We start from the raw sequence: 23,418 nt of genomic DNA, 5'->3' as shown, positions 1-23,418 counted from the left end.
CTGACAAAAGACAAAGGAGGAAAAACCCAACACCCAACCCCAACCAACCAATTTTCCCTTGCAACAGCTGCAACCGTGTCTGCCTGTCCCGCATCGGACTTGTCAGCCACAAACGAGCCTGCAGCTGACGTGGACGTTACCCCTCCATAAATCTTCGTCCGCGAAGCCAAGCCAAAGAAGAATATGTAGCAAAGACACATAAGTGATGTTTTGGGCTGAAGCCTGCCTACAACATTTTGCTCATGCCTTGATGATGGGCTCAAGCCTGAAATGTTGGTGATGTATCTTTATCTTTGCTGGTTTGACCTGATTGAACTTCTCCAGCATTGTGGTTTTACTTCAGTCACAGTGTCTACAGATTTTCATGTGTTTACTTGTGGATTTCCGTCTTGCATTAATATATTGTTAACATCGCAGAGAGTGCGAAAGAGGAAGTCAGAGGTGGGATCATCTTTGAATTGGTTGAGGTGTCCTGTTCATGATGAAGGAAAAGAGAGCGTCTCATAAATATATCTGATTTGATGAAGGATATGCTGAAATCTTGTTTCCTTGCCTGGGGGCAATGCTCAGGTTAAGGAATGGTTCATTTAAAACTGGTGTAAGTAACTGCTTTATTCCCTGTTGGTGAAGCTATGGTGTTACCAATCTTAAATAGTTGCACATGTTCATGTAACAAGATTGATTTTTCTTGAACATTAGGGGATTTGAGAGATGCTGAAAACAGACTATAAATGATGAAGATCTGCATTGATCTCTGTGGATGGCAGTTGTCTTGATATAAATTTCTGATTTATTATCAGAGTACATATATGGCATCACATACAACCCTGAGATTCCCCTTTCTCGTGAGTATGCAGAACTGGTAGTGCAAAAAATAAACTACACCGCATAAAACATGTAAACAAAGAACTGGAAACTGGTAACAAATGTAAACAAACTGTGCAACACAGAAAAAAACAAATTCAATATAGAGCATAAACAATGTAATATAGTGAGGATAATGTGAACTATTTTGTAACCACATAAGAATACCCCTTCTCACTGTAGTAACGGTAAGGCACCACTGTGGGGTATATGTATAGTGTGTGTGAGAGAACAGTTTTCCTGAGATGCTGGAAGACATCAGTAAGTAAAATCTCCTGTTATTTGAATCTTGCAACTCTAAGTTATTTAAGAAGCCTCTTAGTAACAGCAGAGACATAAATGAGTCTCTGAGTTTGTCATTGAGGAGTCTGGTCGAGGGGTAGAAGCTGCCCCTGAACCTGGTGGTGTGAATCTTGTAGCACCTATATCTCTTCCCTGATGGCAGCAGCGAGAACCGAGCATGTGCTGGTGCTGAGAGTCTTTGATGCTGCTGCTCTGATGGTAGTGTTCCCTGTAGATGTACTTGATAGTGGGGAGAGTTCTGTCTGTGATGTCCTGGGCTGTGTTCACTATGTTTTGGAAGCTTTATGCTCTGGTATATTGGTGTTTCCATACCAGACCTTGATGCAGCCAGTCAGCACATTTTCCACCACACCTCTGTAGAAATTTTCCAGGGGTTCTGGTGTCATACCAGACCTCTGCAAAATCCTGAGAATGTAGACGCACTAACATGCTTTTTTCACAATGCCATTGGTGTGTTGGGTCCAGGAAAGATCCTCTGAGATAGTGACTCCCAAGAACTTAAAGTTGTTCACCCTCTCCACCTCTGATCCAATGATCACTGGATTGTACACCTCTGACTTTACTTTCCTGAAGTCAACAATCAGCTCCTTAGTTTTGGTGACATGAAATGTAAGGTTGTTTTTGGTGGACCATTCAGCCAAATTTTCAACCTCCATCCTGTCTGCTGACTCATCCCCTTCCTTTATACAACCCACTACTGTGGTATCATCAGCAGGTGTAGATCTACTGTGATCTACACCTGTTTTTAATCCTTTAGTAAGTAATTTATGTCATCACTTTCCAAAGCATTTCCACCATCTTCAATGTGTGTGAGACAGTGATGGAATACTGCTGACTTACCAACTGCAACAACATTTAAGAAGGTCATCATTATACAGAACAAAACATTTGACTTGATTAAGAGTCAATTTGCCATGATGAAGATTTCTCCATTCTCCATACACCAGCGATGTATTGGTGGCTGCAGTACACTTTTTCAACAATGCACATCAAACCCACAGCTTCCATCATTTGACAACAGACAGGTGAAAATGTAAGTACTTGCAATTTTCCCTACAAGTCACATCCAGCCTTGGAAACATTTCTTGGGGCCCCTTATAATTGTTGGATCATTTCCTGGAATTTCATACCAAACAGCCCTTTGCTGTAAAGATGAGTATTTTTGGACAATAAAGCTTGTGCATTAAACACTGACCTGGTTGACATTGCCCATGTTCGGCAAACAAATAATCTTCTAAAATCAATTAGATGAGTACATATGAGGTTTTGGCAGATTAAAAATTGAATTTAGCTAAGGGTCACATTCCTGAATGCTAGACCCCTGAGTCTTGAGAGATTGTATGTGGACAGCAGCAGAAGCCAGATTTGATTCAGCTTCATTCTGTTTATTTTGCAGATCTGTATTTAACATGTACATTTGCCCTGCAAGAATAGAGTGATACAAAAGCAATGGGAATACAAGTTGAACTTGGGCCAGAAATAACCATTTTGCTGGGAGGGGGTGGGTGATGAAAATGCTTGAATGTGCCAAGTGAATTGCAGATGGGACAATGTCAAGGCTTTAGCGATTAAGCATGTTTTGATAGCACTATTAACATCAGCTCGTTATGACATTCATGATTCAGCCTTGAAGAAGCTCTGGGAATTTGAGAGGATTTAGAGAGCAAGTAGAGCTAGAAATAAAGTAGTAGGGAGTGCAAAATCATACCAATCTTTATCATTTCAATGGAGAAATTAAACTAATATTTTCTGTTGTCAATTGAATTTTGACCATGTACATTCATTTCTAACTACTGATAAATTGAAAAATAAGACAAATTGCAATTCTGCTTTTAGCAAAGTCAAGAAATCACTGAAAGAGCTGAATCCACATCAACTCAAGAATAAAAACTTTGATAATGCTTTCTGTCGACTTGCCCAACAGTATTTCAAAGCTTGGTACTGCTTTTGAAAGAGCTCTTGCTATTTTTTTTAGGATATGAATTGGTCTCAAATGTGTTCTTCATTCCATTTCCATTAAAATGAAGATATTTTCCAATTTGTAGTAAATTAACCATACTGCATTTCAGTTTAATCTGGAATCAAACACCAATCAGCCTTTAAAGTGCCAAGAGTGAAAGCAAAGTCAGCTCAATGTGTGTGTGACCGTGGGGGGGGGGAGGGGGGGGGGAAAGCAAAGCTGGACCTGACTTCCCAGAATGCTCTGCAGCAGAGAAACACCTCTATGAATCCTCTATGCATGCAGCCGGACATACAGCCCTTTCTCTGCTGCATGGCATTCTGGGAGAGCAGATCCACCATCGCTTTTTCCCATGGTATTTATAAATTGTATGTGATGGAGCTACCCACAAACAACTTTCCCATCCTGTTTAAAAATTGTCCAATATTGCTGTTTATTGCTATTTATTTCCTTTCTCTCTCTCTTCTTCCCACCCCCCCACACTACGAGTTTCCCATGCCAGAGTTTATACCTTCATTTTAATCTTCCTGAACTCGCACAAAAACTTGGGTCATTTCAATCTCACAATGCAATTACCTGTTGCACACTTGCCTGATCACAACATCGGCATCTGCAGATGCTGGGGATTGTACTAGGGGTCGAGGCCATAATCCCTGGCATGAGATGATGTCATCTGACGTCAGCGTTGAGCTAATTTTGCTTTCACTCTTGGCACTTTAAAGCCGATCGGTGTTTGATTCCTGGGATCACTTGCAAGTGTGAAAGAGGCTATTGATTCCTGTGGTCCATGAGTTATGCATGCATGCACAAACCTTCACAACACTCAGGGATGATATCTGTTTTCATCCAATGCTCCATGCCTGTCTAATAACGTAATTTTCTTTAAATTGCAGATTAAAATCACAGCTTTCCAAAACTAACAAGACTAAATCGTCACACTCGTCCAAAAAGGCATTGGAGGAGCCAGAGTAAAAACACCACTAAGTATTAACATTTTGAGACAGACTTGCTGAATGTGAAAAGGTAGCAACACTTGGTAAGAGTCCTGTTCTGCATTTGACTTGATGTGCTGAGAAGACTGAAAGAAGACATAATGTTGCTTTCACATACAAGGTGACAGAAAATCCTAAGGGCTTCTACAGGTGTACTAAGAGCAAAAGGATAGTAAGGGATAAAATTGATCCTCTTGCAGATCAGAGTGTTGACTATATATGGAGCCAGAAGAGATGAAGAAGATCTTAAATGGGGATTTTGCATCTGTATTTACTCTAGAAACTGGAACAGAGTCTAGGGAAGTGAGGCAAACAAACAGTAAAGTCATGGAACCTACACAGATTAAAGAGGAGGAGGCGCTTGCTGTCTTAAAGTGAGTAAAGGTAGATAAATCCCCAGGGGCTGGCAAGGTATTCCCTTAAACCTTGAGGGAGGCTAGTGTAGAAATTGCGAGGGTCCTGGCAGATATATTTAAAATATCCTATGCCACTAGTGAGATACTGGAGGATTGGAGGGTAGCTCATATGTTTTGCTGCTTTAAAAAAGGATCCAAAAATATTCCATTACTGACATCATCAGTAGGTAAGTTATTGGAAGGTGATCTTCAAGATTGAATATACAATTATCTGGATAGCCCAGAACTAATTATGGACATTCAACATAATTGTACATGGTAGGACATGTTTAACCAATCTTATAGAGGTTTTTGAGGAGGATGCTAGGAAAGTTGACAAAAGAACGGCTGTGGATGTTGTTAAAGGCCTTACTAAAGTCCACATAGACAAGGTCCCACATGGGAGGTTAGTCAGGAAGGTTCAGTTGCTCAGTATTCATGGTCAGAAACTAAACTGGATTTAACATTGGCTTTATGAAAGAAGCAAGAGAGTGGTAGTGGATGATTGCCTCTCTGACTGGAGGCCTGTGACTGGGATCAGTGATGGGTTGATTGTTGTTGGTCATAAAAATCAATGATCTGGATGATAATGTGGTAAATTAGATCAACAGTTTGCAGATGACACAAAAATTGGAGGTATTGGAAACAGCAATGAGGACTTTCAAAGCTTGCTGAGGGATCTGGACCAGCTGGAAAAATGGGCTGCAAAATGGCAGATGGAATTTAATGCAGGCAAGTCAGGGGAATTGTATTTTGAAAGGACAAACCAAGGTAGGACCTATATGGCAAATGGACAGGCACTGAGGAGTGTGATAGAACAGAGAGATATGGGAATACAGGTACTCAGTTCCCTGAAAGTGGTGTCACAGGTAGATAGGATCGTAAAGGGATCTTTGGGCTTATCGACCTTCAGAAATCAAAATATTGAGTATAGGAGTTGGGATGTTATGGTAAAGATGTACTAGAAATTGATAAGGCCAAATTTGGAGTAATGTGTACGGTTTGGCTCACATAACTACAGCAAAGATAACAATAAGATTGAAAGGGTGAGATAACATTTATCAGGATGTTGCATGGACTTCAGGAACTGAGTTACTGGGAAAGGTTAAACTGGTTAGGACAATACCCTGGAGCATAGAAGAATGAGTGGAGATTTGATCGAGTTTTACAAAATTGTGATGGATATAGAGAAAGTAAATATAAGTATGCTTTTTACCCCCTCCATAAATCTTCGTCCGCGAAGCCAAGCCAAAGAAAAAAGGTGAGATATAAACTGGCAACATGAGTTTAGGGTGAAGGGGAAGAAGTTGAAGGGGAAGACTGGGGGAATTTCTTTACACAAAGTGATGGGAGTGTGGAATGAGCTGCCAGTTGAAGTGGTGAATGTGGGCTCCACTTTAACATTTAGGAAGCATTTGGACATGTACATTGATGGGACGGATAAGGTCAGGGTGCAGGTCAGTGGGATGAGGCAGAATAATAGTTCAGCATAGACTAGTAGGGTTGAAGAGCCTGTTTTCTGAGCTGTAATGTTCTATGCCATAGGATCTATGGTTCTCTCCGTCCATATGGCAATGGTGGGACCCACTGATGTGACAACAAAATATAGTGCTTGCCAAAAGCTTTTACTTTGAAAATGTCAAAAATTGACAGCTAAGTTAGTATCCCAAACTGTGATGAAAATTGGAAAAAATTTTTTTAAACAATATAAATTCTCTGTAGACTACACAGTTCCTACTTTTAAAGTTTGGATTCAACAAATATTCAAATGGCTCCAGACTTTGAAAACTCATGTATTGCATTTTCTTTCTGTTGTTAGTGTTGACAAAAGTGGATAGCATTGATTTTTAAATAAAAAGAAACCTCATTCATATCTGTAGCCTATCCATCTATCTTGAAATCCAGTCAAACTTTATGGCATTAATTTGCCTTTAGATTTTTTTGTTACAGTGATATTCATAACAAGTAACTTGCACAATTGGTACATGAGCTTTTAGTCTTGAGAAGCATATGTTGGATTTTGATCTGTAAAATACCAAGACATCATGAAAGAGATAATGCAAAGGCTACAATGTATTCATGCACAGAAAAAAACATATGTTGGGAAAAACTTCTGCAAAATGGTTGTTGGCATGTACAACTAGTTGTTGGCATGTACAACTGGTTGTTGGCATGTACAACTGGTTGTTGGCATGTACAACTAGTTGCCAGCTTGTATGGTGAGTTGCAAACATTTAATAGGAAAAATCACTGTATGGATCAGTTAATTTGCTCAGAGCCTGACAGTTCAGAGAGGCATTAAAAAAATTTTTTTTTAAAAGAAAGAACATGTCAGTTCCTCATTAAAGCCTTTTGTTTTGAATATTTAAAAAAAACATAACATCAATTATAATATTCATACAGAAAATATATAGATAAAACTGCCCCCAACCTCCCTCTCCCTCCCCACTAATACCCACCTTCCTTCCCCTACTACCCACTAAAGAAAGGAGATCATTATTTAAAAATATTCAACTATTCAGCTGTGAAAACCGAGACACTGGAATGGATTGAGAGATTAAATCTCCAAACCAAGAATTTTTAAGTATGGGCTCCATACTTTTATTTAAAAAATGGTATTTTTGTTTTGAAGCAGGGAAGTTTGTATCTTTTAGTCGAATGAAAAAATTCAAGTTCCTAGTAATACTTTTTTTTTGTTATTATTGGAAAAATTAGGCCACAGTTTAAAATTACCTAGACAATCTGCTTTGGAATTATTACTTTCTAAAGGAGAAACAAATAAGTTTATTTCTGAAATGTATAAGTTATTAGAAAATAAAATGTCTGTCAAATGTTCATAAATCAAGATTAAAATGGGAATCTGACTTAAACAGGAAAATAGATTACAATTTTTAGAGAAATTTATGTTAGGACAATATGGCTAAGGTTATTAATGTAGAATGTAGATTAATACAATATAATTTTGTACATCAACTATAGCTAACCCCTCAAAAATGAAAAAAAGTTTAATTTAATTTCCTCAGATTTGTATTTTAGATGTGGTGAAGAATTAGGCACTTTTTTCATTCTATTTGGACCTGTTCTAAGGTGAAGACTTTTTCGATACAAGTTAAATTATTTTTGAAAAAAGTATTAAAATTTGACGCAATGTTGTTTTTATTAGGGGACATTAAGTCAATTGCCTTAGCATTAAGATTGACTATGTATCAAATTGAATTTCTATGCTTAGCTTTGACTGTTTCTAAAAAATGTTTGGCTGTTACCTGGAAATCTGGTTTAGTTTTAGGAATGCAAAGATGGCATACTGAAATGAAATCCTGTATTCTTTTTTTTAATTTTTTTATTTTTCACACTATAAACCACATTGATCAAGATACATACATTTACCTTTTCAAATATATACAGTGTTGTTTTCTCCCCATCCCCCTCTTCCCATCCCACCCTCCCTACCTCCCCTCCCATTCATTTAAAGTTCAGAATATAAGATACATTAAACCCGTCAAACAATGTTGTCACTCAATAAAAATAAACAAGAAATTCCACTGAGTCAATTCTTTTCATTCTCTTCTCCTTCTGTCATTTTAGGTGGTAGATGTCCCCGGTAGGTTTTCTGTATTGTGTTTCATGTATGGCTCCCATATTTGTTCAAATATTGTAATATTATTTCTTAAATTATATGTAATTTTTTCTAATGGAATACATTTATTCATTTCTATATACCATTGTTGTATTCTCAAGTTATCTTCTAATTTCCAGGCTGACATAATAGATTTTTTTGCTACAGCTAGGGCTATCCTAACAAATCTTTTTTGTGCACCATCCAAATCAAGTCCAAATTCTTTGTTTTTTATGTTACTTAGGAGGAAGATCTTTGGGTTTTTTGGTATATTGCTTTTTGTGATTTTATTTAATATCTGGTTTAGATCTTCCCAAAATTTTTTTCACTTTCTCACATGTCCAGATTGCATGAATTGTTGTTCCCATTTCCTTTTTACAGCGAAAACATTTGTCAGATACTGTTGGGTCCCATTTATTTAACTTTTGAGGTGTAATATATAGCCTGTGTATCCAGTTATATTGTATCATACATAACCTCGTATTTATTGTATTTCTCATAGTTCCTGAGCATAACTTCTCCCATGTTTCCTTCTTTATCTTTATGTTTAGATCTTGTTCCCATTTTTGTTTAGTTTTACCATTTGTTTCCTCATTCTCCTTTTCTTGTAGTTTAATATACATGTTTGTTATAAATTTTTTTATTATCATTGTGTCTGTAATCAAATATTCAAAATTACTTCCCTCTGGTAACCTCAGCCTGCTTCCCAATTTGTCCTTCAAGTAGGATTTCAGTTGGTAGTGTGCCAACACTGTATCGTGAGTTATATTATATTTATCCTTCATTTGTTCAAAGGATAATAATTTATTTCTTGAAAAGCAATTTTCTATTCTTTTGATCCCCTTTTTTCTCCCATTTTCCAAAGGAAAGGTTATCTATTGTAAAAGGGATTAGCTGATTTTGCGTCAGTATTAGTTTTGGTAGTTGGTAATTTGTTTTATTCCTTTCTACATGAATTTTCTTCCAAATATTGAGCAGATGATGTAATACTGGAGAATTCCTACGTTCTACCAATTTTTCATCCCATTTATATAATATATGTTCGGGTATCTTCTCCCCTATTTTACCTAGTTCTAATCTAGTCCAATCTGGCTTTTCCCTTGTTTGATAAAAATCTGATAGGTATCTTAATTGTGCGGCTATATAATAATTTTTTTAAGTTTGGCAGTTGTAAGCCTCCTTGTTTATACCATTCTGTTAATTTATCTAGTGCTATCCTCGGTTTCCCCCCTTTCCATAAAAATTTCCTTATTATTTTCTTTAACTCCTTGAAGAATTTCTCCGTCAAGTGTATTGGCAATGCCTAAAATAGGTATTGTATCCTTGGGAAAATGTTCATTTTAATACAGTTTATCCTTCTTATTAGTGTTAGTGGTAAGTCTTTCCAATGCTGTAAGTCATCCTGTAATTTTTTCATTACTGGTTAATAATTGAGTTTATATAGATGGCCGAGATTTTTATTTATTTGTATTCCTAGTTATTGTATTGCTTGCATTTGCCATCTGAATGGTGATTCTTTCTTAAATTTTGAGAAATCCGCATTATTCATTGGCATTGCTTCACTTTTATTTGCGTTAATCTTGTATCCCGACACTTCTCCATATTCCTTCAATTTCTTATGTAATTCTTTTATTGATATTTCTGGTTCTGTTAAGTATACTATAACATAATCTGCAAATAAACTGATTTTATATTCCTTGTCTTTTATTTTTATCCCTTTTATTTTATTTTCTGTTCTTATCAGTTCTGCTAGTGGTTCTATGGCTAACGCGAACAATAAGGGCGATAGTAGGCATCCCTGCCTTGTTGATCTGCTTAAGTTAAATTGTTTTGATATATATCCATTTACTGTCACTTTCGCCAATGGCCCCTTATATAATGCTTTAATCCAATTAATATATTTCTCTTGTAAACTGAATTTTTGTAGTACTTTGAATAAATAATTCCATTCTACTCTGTCAAAGGCCTTCTCTGCGTCTAAAGCAACCGCTACTGTTGGAGCTTTATTTCCTTCTACTGCATGAATTAAGTTAATAAATTTACAATTATTGTCTGTTGTTCGTCTTTTTTTAATAAATCCAGTTTGGTCTAGATTTACTATTTTTGGTACATAGTCGGCTAATCTGTTTGCTAATAGTTTAGCTATTATCTTATAATCTGTGTTAAGTAAAGATATTGGTCTATATGACGCTGGTGTGAGTGGATCTTTCCTTGTCTTTGGTATTACTGTAATTATTGCTGTTTTGCATGAATCTGGTAAGCTTTGTGTTTTATCAATCTGGTTGATTACTTCCAGGAGGGGAGGAATTAATAAATCTTTAAATGTTTTATAGAATTCTATTGGGAATCCATCCCCTCCTGGTATTTTATTATTCGGTAGTTTTTTTTATTATCTCTTGTATTCCTACTATTTCAAATGGTTCTGTTAATTTATTTTGTTCCTCTATTTGTAATTTCGGTAGTTCAATTTTAGTTAAAAATTCATCTATTTTGTCTTCTTTCCCTTCGTTTTCAGTTTGGTATAATTGTTCGTAGAATTCTCTGAAGTTTTCATTAATCTCCGTTGGATTATTTGTGATTTGTTTGTCTTTTTTCCTTGATGCCAATATCATTCTCTTAGTTTGTTCTGTCTTAAGCTGCCATGCTAAAATTTTGTGCGTTTTTTTTTCCTAGTTCATAATATTTCTGTTTTGTCTTCATTATGTTCTTCTCCACCTTATATGTTTGTAGTGTTTCATATTTTATTTTTTTATCTGCCAATTCTCTTCTTTTAGTTGTGTCTTCCTTCATTGCTAATTCTTTTTCTATATTTGCTATTTCCCTTTCCAACTGCTCTGTTTCCTGATTGTAGTCCTTCTTCATCTTGCTTACATAATTTATTATTTGCCCTCTGATGAACGCTTTCATTGCGTCCCATAGTATAAACTTATCTTTCACTGATTCCGTATTTATTTCAAAGTACATTTTAATTTGTCTTTCAGTGAATTCTCTAAAATCCTGCCTTTTAAGTAGCGTGGAGTTTAATCTCCATCTATACATTCTTGGAGGGATGTCCTCAAACTCTATTGTCAATATCAGGGGTGAGTGGTCCGATAATATTCTAGCTTTATATTCTGTTTTTCTAACTCTGTCTTGCATGCGAGCTGATAACAGGAATAGGTCTATTCTTGAGTATGTTTTATGTCTACCCGAATAATATGAATATTCCTTTTCCTTTGGGTATTGTTTCCTCCATATATCCAAAAGTTGCATTTCTTGCATCGAATTAATTATAAATTTGGTTACTTTGTTCTTTCTGTTATTTTTTTTACCAGTTTTATCCATGTTTGAATCCAAATTAAGGTTGAAATCCCCTCTGCTATCTTCAAAAAAATATCTTGCATAAATTTTTGATCTTCTTCGTTAGGTGAATATACATTGAGTAAATTCCAAAACTCCGAATATATCTGACATTTTATCATTACATATCTCCCTGCTGGATCTATTATTTCCTCTTCTATTTTAATTGGTACATTTTTACTGATTAATATAGCTACTCCTCTAGCTTTTGAATTATATGACGCTGCTGTTACATATCCTATCCAATCTCTCTTTAATTTCTTGTGCTCCATTTCAGTTCAGTGTTTTTCTTGCACAAATGCCATATCAATTTTTTCTTTTTTCAGTAAATTTAGCAGTTTCTTCCTTTTGATTTGGTTATGTATTCCATAAATATTTAAAGTCATATAGTTCATCATAGCCATTTCATACTTTGTTTATCTTTCCTTTCTGTTTCCTCATCATCACCTTTCCTTCTTATCCATTTCTGCTTTCTTGTTTTGAACACTTTATAAGACAACATTTCTAAAACATCAAACATTTCCCTTATTCTCCTATCTAAAATTTCTTTTTTTTTTTGAAACTTTATTTATTAATTTTAACATATGAAGAAAGTAAGTAATTCACATACAGAAAAAATACAAAATAAAGTAATACAAGTACAAAGTAACATGCCATTCTCGGCATCTCCCCCTAACAACTAAAAACTAAGTCTAAAAAAAAACTATTTTAACCCCTAAACCCCCCCTCCCCACCCCCACAATAAAGAGTGAAGAATTAATACTATTAGTATAATAAAAAAAATAAAAAATATATATCTTAAAAAAAGATCTATATATATATATAAAAAAAAACAAAAAACTAATTAAGTATTAATTATTAATACAAAAAAAATTTATTATATAAGAATATATATGAAAAAACAAAAACAAAAAGAACTTAAAAAAAACAACTAATAAAAAAACTAAAAAAAAAGAAAAAAGAAAGAAAAAAAGAAAACATTATATATAGAAAAAATATATAATAAAAAAGTTTAAAAAAAAAGATTAATTCAAACTTATTTAAATTGTATATAATCAATAAATGGGGTCCACTTTAACTCATAAAAAGACATCTTATCTTGTATAGAAAAAGATATTCTTTCCATAACCAAACAAAACTTCATCTCTGATTGCCACCTATCTAAATACAATACATTTCTATTCTTCCAAGTAATCGCTATACATTTCTTGGCCACTGCCAGCGCTAAGTAAATAAAAGAGATCTGGTAATTATCTAATTCTAAATCAATCAACGGTTGCATATTCCCTAATAAAAATATATCAGGGTCTAATACAATATGAAGATTATATAGATTATTAAATACAGATTGAATACCTTTCCAAAATTGTTGTAACCGATCACACAACCAAACAGCATGTAAAAAAGTACCAGAAACCTGATCACAATGAAAACAAAGATCTGACTTACTAAAACCAAATTTTTTAAATTTTTCGGGTGTTAAATATAATTGATGTATAAAACTATAATTAATCATCGCCAATCTAGCATTAATCAATTTTCGAACACTATTACGGCAGATTTCAGACCAATCTTCTTCAGTTATTGTTAAACTTAAATCTTTTTCCCATTTCATTTTATCTTTATCCCAATCTATTTTACTTTCACTTTCCAACAAAATACGATACAAACCTGATATATAACCCTTTTTTGGAAATGAGTGCACATATTTCTCAAAATCAGTTTCAGACAGTAAATTCATTTGACGACCGCATACCTGTTTTACAAAAGATCTTAACTGATAATACACAAATATAGAATAACCACATATCAAATCTCTTTTGCAATTCTAGAAAAGAACAAAAATGACCTTCTAAAAAAACAGTCAGATAAATTATGTGTTCCTTTCTCCTCCCATTGTTTCAAAATAGTATTAGATACGTGAAAGGAACAAGTTGATTATTATATAATGGTAATCTTCCCGACCACTTATTTTTCAATCCCATTTTATGTAATTTACTTGTCCATAAATTCATTAAATGTTTCAATATTGGTACATCATAAGTTCGTAACAAATTTTTATTCTATCGAAATAAAAATTAATTCGAAAATTTTTCAGAAATAACTGCCAATACGATCTGTGCCCAACTAGGCGTATCTTGTGTGGCCATTAATGCACTAAGAAATCTAAATTGAGCTGCTTCATAATAAAATTGAAAGTTAGGTAGCCGTAACCCTCCAAATTGAAAATCCCACATCAATTTTTTCAACGCCACCCTAGGAAATTTTCCTTTCCACAAAAAATCCCTTGTTACTTTATATAAATCCTTAAAAAATCTTTTTTGTACACAACAAGGAATTGGTTGAAATAAATATTGTATACGAGGAAGAATATTCATTTTTATAGTATTAATTCTTCCTAATAAACCCAAAGGTAAATCTTTCCATTTAACTAAATCTGCCTTAATCTTCTTCATTAAAGGAAGATAATTAAGTGAATATAAATTTTGGTAGTCAGTATTAACATTAATTCCCAAATATTTAATTTGTTTCGTCCACTTCAAATTCGTAATATTTCTAAACATTGAATAATCATCTTTACTAATTGATAACATTTCACTTTTAGTCCAATTAACCTTATAACCAGATAATTGACCATAAATCTCTAAGGCAGGCGTGTCAAACTCAAAATCACGGAGGGCCAAATTAAAAACTTGGACTAAGTCGAGGGCCAAACTAAATATTTATTGAAAATTTTCAACAACATCTGCATGTTTTCTCTTCTTTCAACATATGTAATGTTAAACTTTAGGATATAACTTTAGGAGGATAATGTTACAGGTCAGGAGTAGGTAGCTCAAGTTCACCCTTTGCTTGACCTGAGGGAAACCTATTTGGTCCCTGTGGAGATGTAGTCAGCATTCACAGGCTGTGTCCATTTTGTCCTGTATCAGGACTCAGCATTTCCTGCTCACTCCTCAGGCTCTAGGCCTCTATTCACCCTCGACCCACCATCCCTCTACCTGACCAGTCCTTTACCCAACCTCTACTCACCCCTCACTCCACTCGCTCTGCCTCGACCCACCCCATCCTATACACGCCCCTCTACTGCCTCTCCCCTCAACCTGTTCCTCCCTCTACCCATCTCTCACCCTCCAATCACCCCTCCCCTACTCGCCCTGCCCCTCCCCTTTTACCTCTTCCCTATCCACCCCTCCTTCTACTCATCCCTCCCTCTAACTGCCCCTCGCACCACCATAACTTCCCCTGCCCATTACTCCTCACCTACACCCTCTGCCCACCCCTGCTTACCCACCCACTCAGGCCCAGCGCGCTGCCGATCAGCCTTTGCGGAACAGCGGGGGCCATGCGCAGCCTGCCATGTCCGTCGCGCCGACAGGAAATCACAGGTGCTCGCCAATCCACGCACTGCTCGACAGGTGGGAGAAGTGACTGGTTGTGCAGGGAGCCTTCCAACTGGCTTGCCGGCTGATGACATCGACAGACTTCTCGTGTTACAATTTTGTTTTCCCCATTCTCAAAGTGTGCATGGTCAACCTGCAACACTCTTGCTTCCTCCGCGTCCCGTGGATCTGATGCCCGGGTGTTGTTAGGATTCCCAGCAGAAGGTTTGTGGAACTTTACCATTCTGGATTCCTTTTTGAGAATATTCTGGCCATCTTTTAAGGGGGGTGGTTTTAGGGGGGAGGGGATAGTTAGGGGGTGGGGAAGGATGTGTAATGAAGGGGGAGGATGGTGGGGGTGACATTACCAAAAAACAGCATCGGCTCTCGCTGCAGGGCGGGCCAGAGTTTGACATGTGTGCTCTAAGGAATCTTGAAGTGCTGGCAGAGAAACATCAGGATCCACCAAATACAGCAAAACGTCATCCGCAAATAAATTTATTTTATAATCTTCATTCAAGACTCTCATACCTTTGATACTATCATTCTTTTTTTTTTTTTTTTTAAATTTTTTATTTTTCACACCATAAATCACAATAGCCATGATATACACTTTTTCTTTTCCACACATTTACAGTGACTTTTTCTCCCTCCCCCCTCCCTCCTCCCAAGCCACCCCCCCATCCCCCCCCCCTCTCATCCATTTTAGTTATACAATCTAGGTTGCATTAATTCAGTTAGACAATGTTGTCATTCAACAAAAATACACCAGAAATTCTACTGAGTCCATTCTTTTCTTCTCTTCTCCTTCCATCAACTTAGGTAATGTTTGTTCCCGGTAGGTTTTCGCTATTGTATTTAATGTAAGGCTCCCATACTTGTTCGAATATTTCAATATTATTTCTTAAACTATATGTTATTTTTTCTAATGGAATACATTTATTCATTTCTATATACCATTGTTGTATTTTCAAATTATCTTCCAATTTCCAGGTTGACATAATACATTTTTTTGCTACAGCTAGGGCTATCTTAACAAATCTTTTTTGTGCATCCTCCAAGTCAATTCCAAATTCTTTATTTTTTATGTTACTTAGGAGAAAGATCTCTGGATTCTTTGGTATATTGTTTTCTGTTATTTTATTTAATATCTGATTGAGATCATCCCAAAATTTTTCTACTCTCTCACATGTCCAGATTGCATGAATTGTTGTTCCCCTTTCTTTTTTACATCGAAAACATCTATCAGATACTGTTGGGTCCCATTTATTTAACTTTTGCGGTGTAATGTATAGTCTGTGTAACCAATTATATTGTATCATACGCAGCCTCGTATTTATTGTATTTCTCATCGTTCCAGAGCATAACTTCTCCCATGTTTCCTTTTTTATCTTTATATTTAAATCTTGTTCCCATTTTTGTTTAGTTTTACCATTTGTTTCCTCATTTTCCTTTTCTTGCAGTTTAATATACATATTTTTTATAAATCTTTTGATTAACATTGTATCTGTAATCACATATTCAAGGTTACTTCCCTCTGGTAAACTCAAGTTGCTTCCTAATTTATCTTTCAAGTAGGATCTCAGTTGGTAATATGCCAGCGCTGTATCTCCCGTTATATTGTACTTATCTCTCATTTGTTCAAAGGATAAGAATCTACTTCCTGAAAAACAATTTTCTATTCTTTTAATCCCTTTTTTTTCCCATTTTCTAAAGGCAAGGTTGTCTATTGTAAAAGGGAGTAGCTTATTTTGCGTCAATATTAGTTTTGGTATTTGGTAATTTATTTTATTTCTTTCTACATGAATCTTCTTCCATATATTGAGGAGATGGTGTAATACTGGAGAAGTTCTATGTTGTACCAATTTTTCGTCCCATTTATATAATATGTGTTCAGGTATCTTTTCCCCTATTTTATCTAATTCTAGTCTCGTCCAGTCTGGTTTTTCCCTTGTTTGATAAAAATCTGATAGGTACCTTAATTGTGCGGCTCTATAATAATTTTTGAAGTTTGGCAATTGTAAGCCTCCTTGTTTATACCATTCTGTTAATTTGTCTAGTGCTATCCTCGGTTTCCCCCCTCTCCATAAAAATCTCCTTATTATTTTCTTTAACTCTTTGAAGAATTTTTCTGTCAGTTGTATTGGCAATGCCTGAAATAAGTATAGTATCCTTGGAAAAATGTTCATTTTAATACAGTTTATCCTTCCTATCAGTGTTAGTGGTAGCTCTTTCCAATGCTCTAAATCGTCCTGTAATTTTTTCATTAGTGGATTGTAATTGAGTTTATATAATTGGCCTAGATTTTTGTTTATTTGCACACCTAGGTATCTTATTGCCTGCGTTTGCCATCTGAATGGGGATTCCTCCTTAAATTTTGAGAAATCCGCGTTATTCATAGGCATTGCTTCACTTTTATTTACGTTTATCTTGTATCCCGACACTTCTCCGTATTCCTTCAATTTCTTATATAGTTCTTTTATTGATAGTTCTGGTTCTGTTAAGTACACTATCACATCATCCGCAAACAGACTGATTTTATATTCCCTGTCTTTTATTTTTATTCCTTTTATATTATTATCTCTTCTTATCGATTCTGCTAGTGGTTCTATAGCTAGCGCAAACAATAATGGTGATAGTGGGCATCCCTGCCGCGTTGACCTGCTTAAGTTAAATTGCTTTGATACATGTCCATTTACTGTCACTTTCGCTAATGGTCCCTTATATAATGCTTTAATCCAATTAATATACTTCTCCGGTAAACTGAATTTTTGCAATACTTTGAACAAGTAATTCCATTCTACTCTGTCGAAGGCCTTCTCTGCGTCTAAAGCAACTGCTACTGCCGGTGCTTTATTTCCTTCTACTGCATGAATTAAGTTAATAAATTTACAAATATTGTCTGTTGTGCGTCTTTTTTTGATAAATCCAGTTTGGTCTAAATTTACCATTTTCGGTACCTGTTCTGCTAATCTGTTCGCTAATAGTTTAGCTATTATCTTATAATCTGTGTTTAGCAAAGATATTGGTCTATATGACGCTGGTGAGAGTGGATCTTTCCCTTGTTTTAGTATCACTGTAATTATTGCTGTTTTACATGAATCTGGTAAGTTTTGTGTCTCATCAATCTGGTTGATTACATCCAGGAGGGGCGGTATTATTAGGTCTTTAAATGTTTTGTAGAATTCTATTGGGAGTCCATCCTCTCCTGGTGTCTTATTATTTGGTAAATTTTTTATTATCTCTTGTATTTCTACTGTTCCAAATGGTTCTGTTAATTTATTTTGTTCCTCTATTTGTAGTTTTGGTAGTTCAATTTTAGTCAAAAATTCATCTATTTTCCCTTCTTTCCCTTCGTTTTCGGTTCGGTATAATTGTTCATAGAATTCTCTGAAGTTTTCCTTAATTTCTTTTGGATTATATGTAATTTGTTTGTCTTTTTTCCTTGTTGCCAATACCATTTTCTTAGTTTGCTCTGTCTTAAGCTGCCATGCTAGGATTTTGTGTGTTTTTTCCCCTAGTTCATAATATTTCTGTTTTGTCTTCATTATATTCTTCTCCACCTTATATGTTTGTAATGTTTCATATTTTATTTTTTTATCCGCCAATTCTCTTCTTTTGGTTGTATCTTCCTTTATTGCTAATTTTTTTTCTATGTTTATTATTTCCCTTTCCAACTGCTCTGTTTCCTGATTATAGTCCTTCTTCATCTTGGTTGCATAACTTATTATTTGCCCTCTAATGAATGCTTTCATTGCGTCCCATAGTATAAACTTATCTTCCACTGATTCCGTATTTACTTCAAAGTACATTTTTAATTGTTTTTCAATAAATTCTCTAAAATCCTGTCTTTTAAGTAGCATGGGGTTTAATCTCCATCTATACATTCTTGGAGGGATGTCTTCTAGCTCTATTGCCAATAACAGGGGTGAGTGGTCCGATAATAGTCTAGCTTTATATTCCGTTTTCCTAACTCTCCCTTGTATGTGGGCTGATAACAGGAATAGGTCTATCCTTGAGTATGTTTTATGTCTAGTCGAGTAGTATGAGTATTCCTTTTCTTTTGGGTTTTGTTTCCTCCATATGTCCACAAGTTTCATTTCTTGCATTGATTTAATTATAAATTTGGTTACTTTGTTCTTCCTGTTAATTTTTTTCCCCGTTTTATCCATATTTGGATCCAAATTCAGATTGAAATCCCCTCCTATTAGTATGTTCCCTTGCGTATTAGCTACCTTCAAAAAGATATCTTGCATAAACTTTTGATCTTCTTCGTTAGGTGAATATATATTAAGTAGATTCCAAAGCTCTGAATATATCTGACATTTTATCATAACATATCTCCCTGCTGGATCTATTATTTCCTCTTCTATTTTAAATGGCACATTTTTGCTAATTAATATAGCCACTCCTCTTGTTTTTGAATTATACGATGCTGCTGTTACATGTCCTACCCAATCTCTCTTTAATTTCTTGTGCTCCAATTCAGTTAAATGTGTTTCTTGGACAAATGCTATATCTATTTTTTCCTTTTTCAGTAAATTTAGTAGTTTCTTCCTTTTAATTTGGTTATGTGTTCCATTAATATTTAGAGTCATATAGTTCAGCGTAGCCATTTTATATTTTGTTTATCTTCTCTTTCCGTTTTTCCATCATTACCTTTCCTCCTTTTCCATTTCTGTTTTCTTATTTTCAACTCTTTACCAGACAACATTCCTACAACATCCAACATTTTCCTTATTCTCCTATTTCTATCTTCTTTATCCCCAATCTCCCCTTCCCCTCCTGAGTTGCCCTTTATCCCTTGTCGGACAACCACATCTCCCCTCTCCATTTGGATTTGCGAATCCACTCGCAAGCGTCAACTGATTTTGCAGTGACCGCTCTTTTCCCCCCACCCAGCCCCCCCCAGAAAAGATTTCGTTTTTTATATGTCACAAAGGTCACTCTTTTAGTTCCCTCCTTATTCTCTCTATTCCATTACCTTCCCTTATTAATTCTTGTCTATACTTTCTATGTTTTCCTCTAAATACAGATACTTTCACATATGCCCATTGTCTCTATTCACTCTTATACCTTTTTACCCGCATACATATCAATCGTGGTCATTTTTACCCTCCTTACCCGTCTTCATCCCTCAGTCTATTTTTGTCTTTACCCACATACATATCAATCGTGATAATTTTTGCTCTCATTACCCGTCTTCATCCCTCAGTCTATTTTTGTAATTGTTCTGCAAATTTTCGTGCTTCTTCTGGATCCGAGAATAGTCTGTTTTGTTGTCCTGGAATAAATATTTTCAATACCGCAGGATGCTTCAGTGTAAATTTATATCCTTTCTTCCATAAAATCGCTTTTGCTGCATTGAACTCTTTTCTCTTCTTTAGGAGTTCAAAGCTTATATCTGGATAAATGAAGATTTTTTGCCCTTTATACTCCAGTGGTTTGTTGCCCTCTCTTACTTTTTCCATTGTCTTCTCCAGTACCTTTTCTCTTGTAGTATATCTTAGGAATTTTACTACAATAGATCTTGGTTTTTGTTGTGGTTGTGGTTTAGGGGCCAATGCTCTATGTGCCCTTTCTATTTCCATTTCTTGCTGTAGTTCTGGACATCCTAGGGCCTTAGGGATCCATTCTTTTATAAACTCCCTCATATTCTTGCCTTCTACATCTTCCTTAAGGCCCACTATCTTTATGTTATTTCTTCTGTTATAATTTTCCATTATATCTATTTTTTGGGCTAGTAATTCTTGTGTCTCTTTAGTTTTTTTATTAGATTCCTCCAATTTCTTTTTTAAGTCTTCTACCTCCATTTCTGCTGCTATTGCCCGTTCTTCCATCTTGTCCATTTTTTTCCCCATTTCTGTTAAGGTCATATCCATTTTATTTATTTTCTTTTCTGTGTTGTTTATTCTTCTTCTTAAATCATTGAATTCCTGTGTTTGCCATTCTTTAAATGACTCCATGTATCCTCTAACAAGAGCAAGTACCTCCTTTACCTTGCCTATCTTTTCTTCTTCTATTTCCCTGTACTCTTCCTCTTCCTCTTCTTCTTCCTCTAGGTTGACCATCTGTTGTTTCTTTGTTGCCCTTTCCTCCTCTTCTTTCTTGTTTCCATTGTCTTCTGTGGTGTCTTCTTGCTGCAGGTGTTCTGCAGCTGTCGTTGCCGGCTGTGGAGATCGACTCCCCAGCTGGTCCCCCCTCCCGTCGGTGTGTTTTTTTTCATGCGCATCGCGCATGCGCGACTCCTCGCGCATGCGCGGTTGCGCACTTTTACTCGGCTCTGTGAGCCATTGTTGTAGTTCTCTTTCTACCGACCTGAGGTAGTGGGGTCTTCTCTCCACAGCGGGCCTCTTCGGACAGGTAAGGCCTTCACCTTTTTCCTCCGTTGTCTTCTCTTCCTCTCTTCCTCCCGTTGATTTTGATTTTTCTTCTTTTGTCTCCATCTTCTTTCCACCTTTATACTCACTTTTCTTTAACTTGTATTTCTGTGCCTTTGTATTTTCTCTTGTTTTTCCCGACTTTTCTGGAGAGGGCTGGAGTTCACCGTCCGGCCACTACTCCATCACGTCTTTGATACTATCATTCTGACGTATTAATTGTGCTAGAGGTTCAATAACTAAAGCAAACAAGGCGGGTGATGATGGACATCCTTGTCTAGTAGATCTTGTTAAAGGATTCTGAAAGCAAACCATTAGTAACAACTCTAGCTTTCGGATCATTATACAGAGCCCTAATCATACCAATAAATGAGAGACCAAACGAAAACTTTTCAAGTACTTTAAATAAAAACTTCCATACTACTCTATCAAATGCCTTTTCTGCATCCAATGAAACCACCATTGGATAATTCTTCTGAGATTTAGATCTATTTATCAAAGTAATTAATCGTAGAATATTATCCGAAGCATACCTATGTTTTATACAACCTGTTTGATCACGATGTATTATCTTTGGTAAATACTGAGCCAACCTATTAGCCATAACTTTAGCCACTATTTTATAGTCTACATTTAACAAAGATATAGGACGTAAGAAGCTACCTGTAAGGGATCTTTATCTTTTTTTGGTATAACTGTAATTATAGCATTAGAACAGGACTCAGGTAATTGAAAAGTATCATAAAGTTGTTGTATTACATTCTTAAATAAGGAAGATATATCAACATAAAAAGTCTTGTAAAACTCAATAGAAAAACCATCTCCACCAAGCGCTTTTCCATTTGGCATATCTTTTATAGCCATTTCAATTTCACTATCCATAAAAGGTTTATCTAACTCTTGTCTGTCTTCTTGAGATAACTGTGATAAATTAATATTTTTCAAAAAAGAGTCTATTGCATCTTCTTTTATCTATTTACATTCAGTCAAATAAAGTTTTTTGTAAAAATTACAAAATTCATTGTTAATTTCTTTTTGACTAAAAGTAATACCCGATTTATTTCTAATAGCTGGTATAATCCTAGATAACTGTTCTTTTTCTAATTGCCAAGCTAATACCTTATGAGCTTTCTCACCCCATTCATAAAATTTATTTTTTGAACGATTCAACAAACATTCAAATCGATATGACTGTAACTTATTATACTTCAACTTTAAATTAGTTAATTGGATCTTTTGGAATTCAGTAGCTTTCTTTTGAAATTCTTTTTCACAGATTGTTATTTTCTTCTTCAAATCCTCAGTTTCTCTAACTCTCTCTTTCTTCAGTTTGGATGCATAACTGATAATTTGACCTCCTAAAAAAGCTTTCATTGCATCCCACAAAACAAACTGATCAGAAACAGAGTGAACATTATTAGCAATGGAATCAATTTGTTTTCTCAAATAAACAATAAATTCTGGCTTTTGTAGTAACATAGTATTAAATCTCCATCTTAAAGTATGTTGTGTAACTTGAGAACTTTGATATTCCAATAATAACAATGAATGGTCCGAGACTAACCTTGCCTTATATTCCACAGATATAACCTTATCCTGTAAATGTGCCAAAATTAAAAAATAATCAAGTCTTGAAAAAGAATTATGTCGAGAAGAATAAAAAGAAAAGTCTTTCTGTGTAGGATTAAACCTACGCCAAATATCAACTAAATTCAAATCTTTCATCATATTAGCCATATGTATCGCCATCTTAGATTTCTTAATTACCTTTGGATACTTATCCAATAACGGTTCTAATACCATATTTAAATCCCCCCCCAATCATCACATTGGAATTAGCTTGTCCCAATAATAAAGATATTTCTGTAATAAAAGCAGTGTCTTCAACATTTGGAGCATAAACATCAATCAAAGTCCAGGCTTCATTAGAGATCATACAATTCAACTTAAGTAGTCTTCCTTCATTTTTCTCCTCGTCTTGCAATTGAAACGGTAAATTCTTATGTACCAAAACCGCAACTCCTTTTGCCTTTTAATTAAATGAAGAATAGAAGACTTATCCAACCCAGTCCCGCTTAAGTTTCAAATGGTCTTTATCTGTCAAATGAGTTTCCTGTAAAAAGGCCACATCTACTCTAAATTTTTTTTAATAAGCAAGTACTTTCTTACGCTTTATAGGATTATTC

The 23,418-nt window shown here is 35.3% G+C and overlaps 1 protein-coding gene across 6 annotated transcripts in view; it reads left to right on the top strand.

The window, feature by feature from the left end:
• pik3c2a (phosphatidylinositol-4-phosphate 3-kinase, catalytic subunit type 2 alpha) overlaps positions 1 to 23,418 on the top strand; it is a 161,849-nt gene that overhangs the window by 1,344 nt on the left and 137,087 nt on the right. For 5 of the 6 annotated variants that reach the window (XM_069898227.1, XM_069898189.1, XM_069898184.1 and 2 more), the window contains exon 2: positions 4,021 to 4,163. The gene's annotated coding sequence lies outside the window, so the exon portion shown is untranslated. Of the gene's footprint in view, positions 1 to 4,020; positions 4,164 to 4,197; positions 4,241 to 23,418 lie in introns of those variants that run through there. The other variant, XM_069898207.1, reaches the window with a different exon arrangement.

The sequence above is a fragment of the Narcine bancroftii genome, chromosome 1, assembly GCF_036971445.1.
Source record: "Narcine bancroftii isolate sNarBan1 chromosome 1, sNarBan1.hap1, whole genome shotgun sequence".
In the NCBI taxonomy this organism is placed as follows: domain Eukaryota; kingdom Metazoa; phylum Chordata; class Chondrichthyes; order Torpediniformes; family Narcinidae; genus Narcine; species Narcine bancroftii.
Note: the sequence above shows the minus strand (reverse complement) of the source record. Positions and strands in the feature narration are given on the sequence as shown.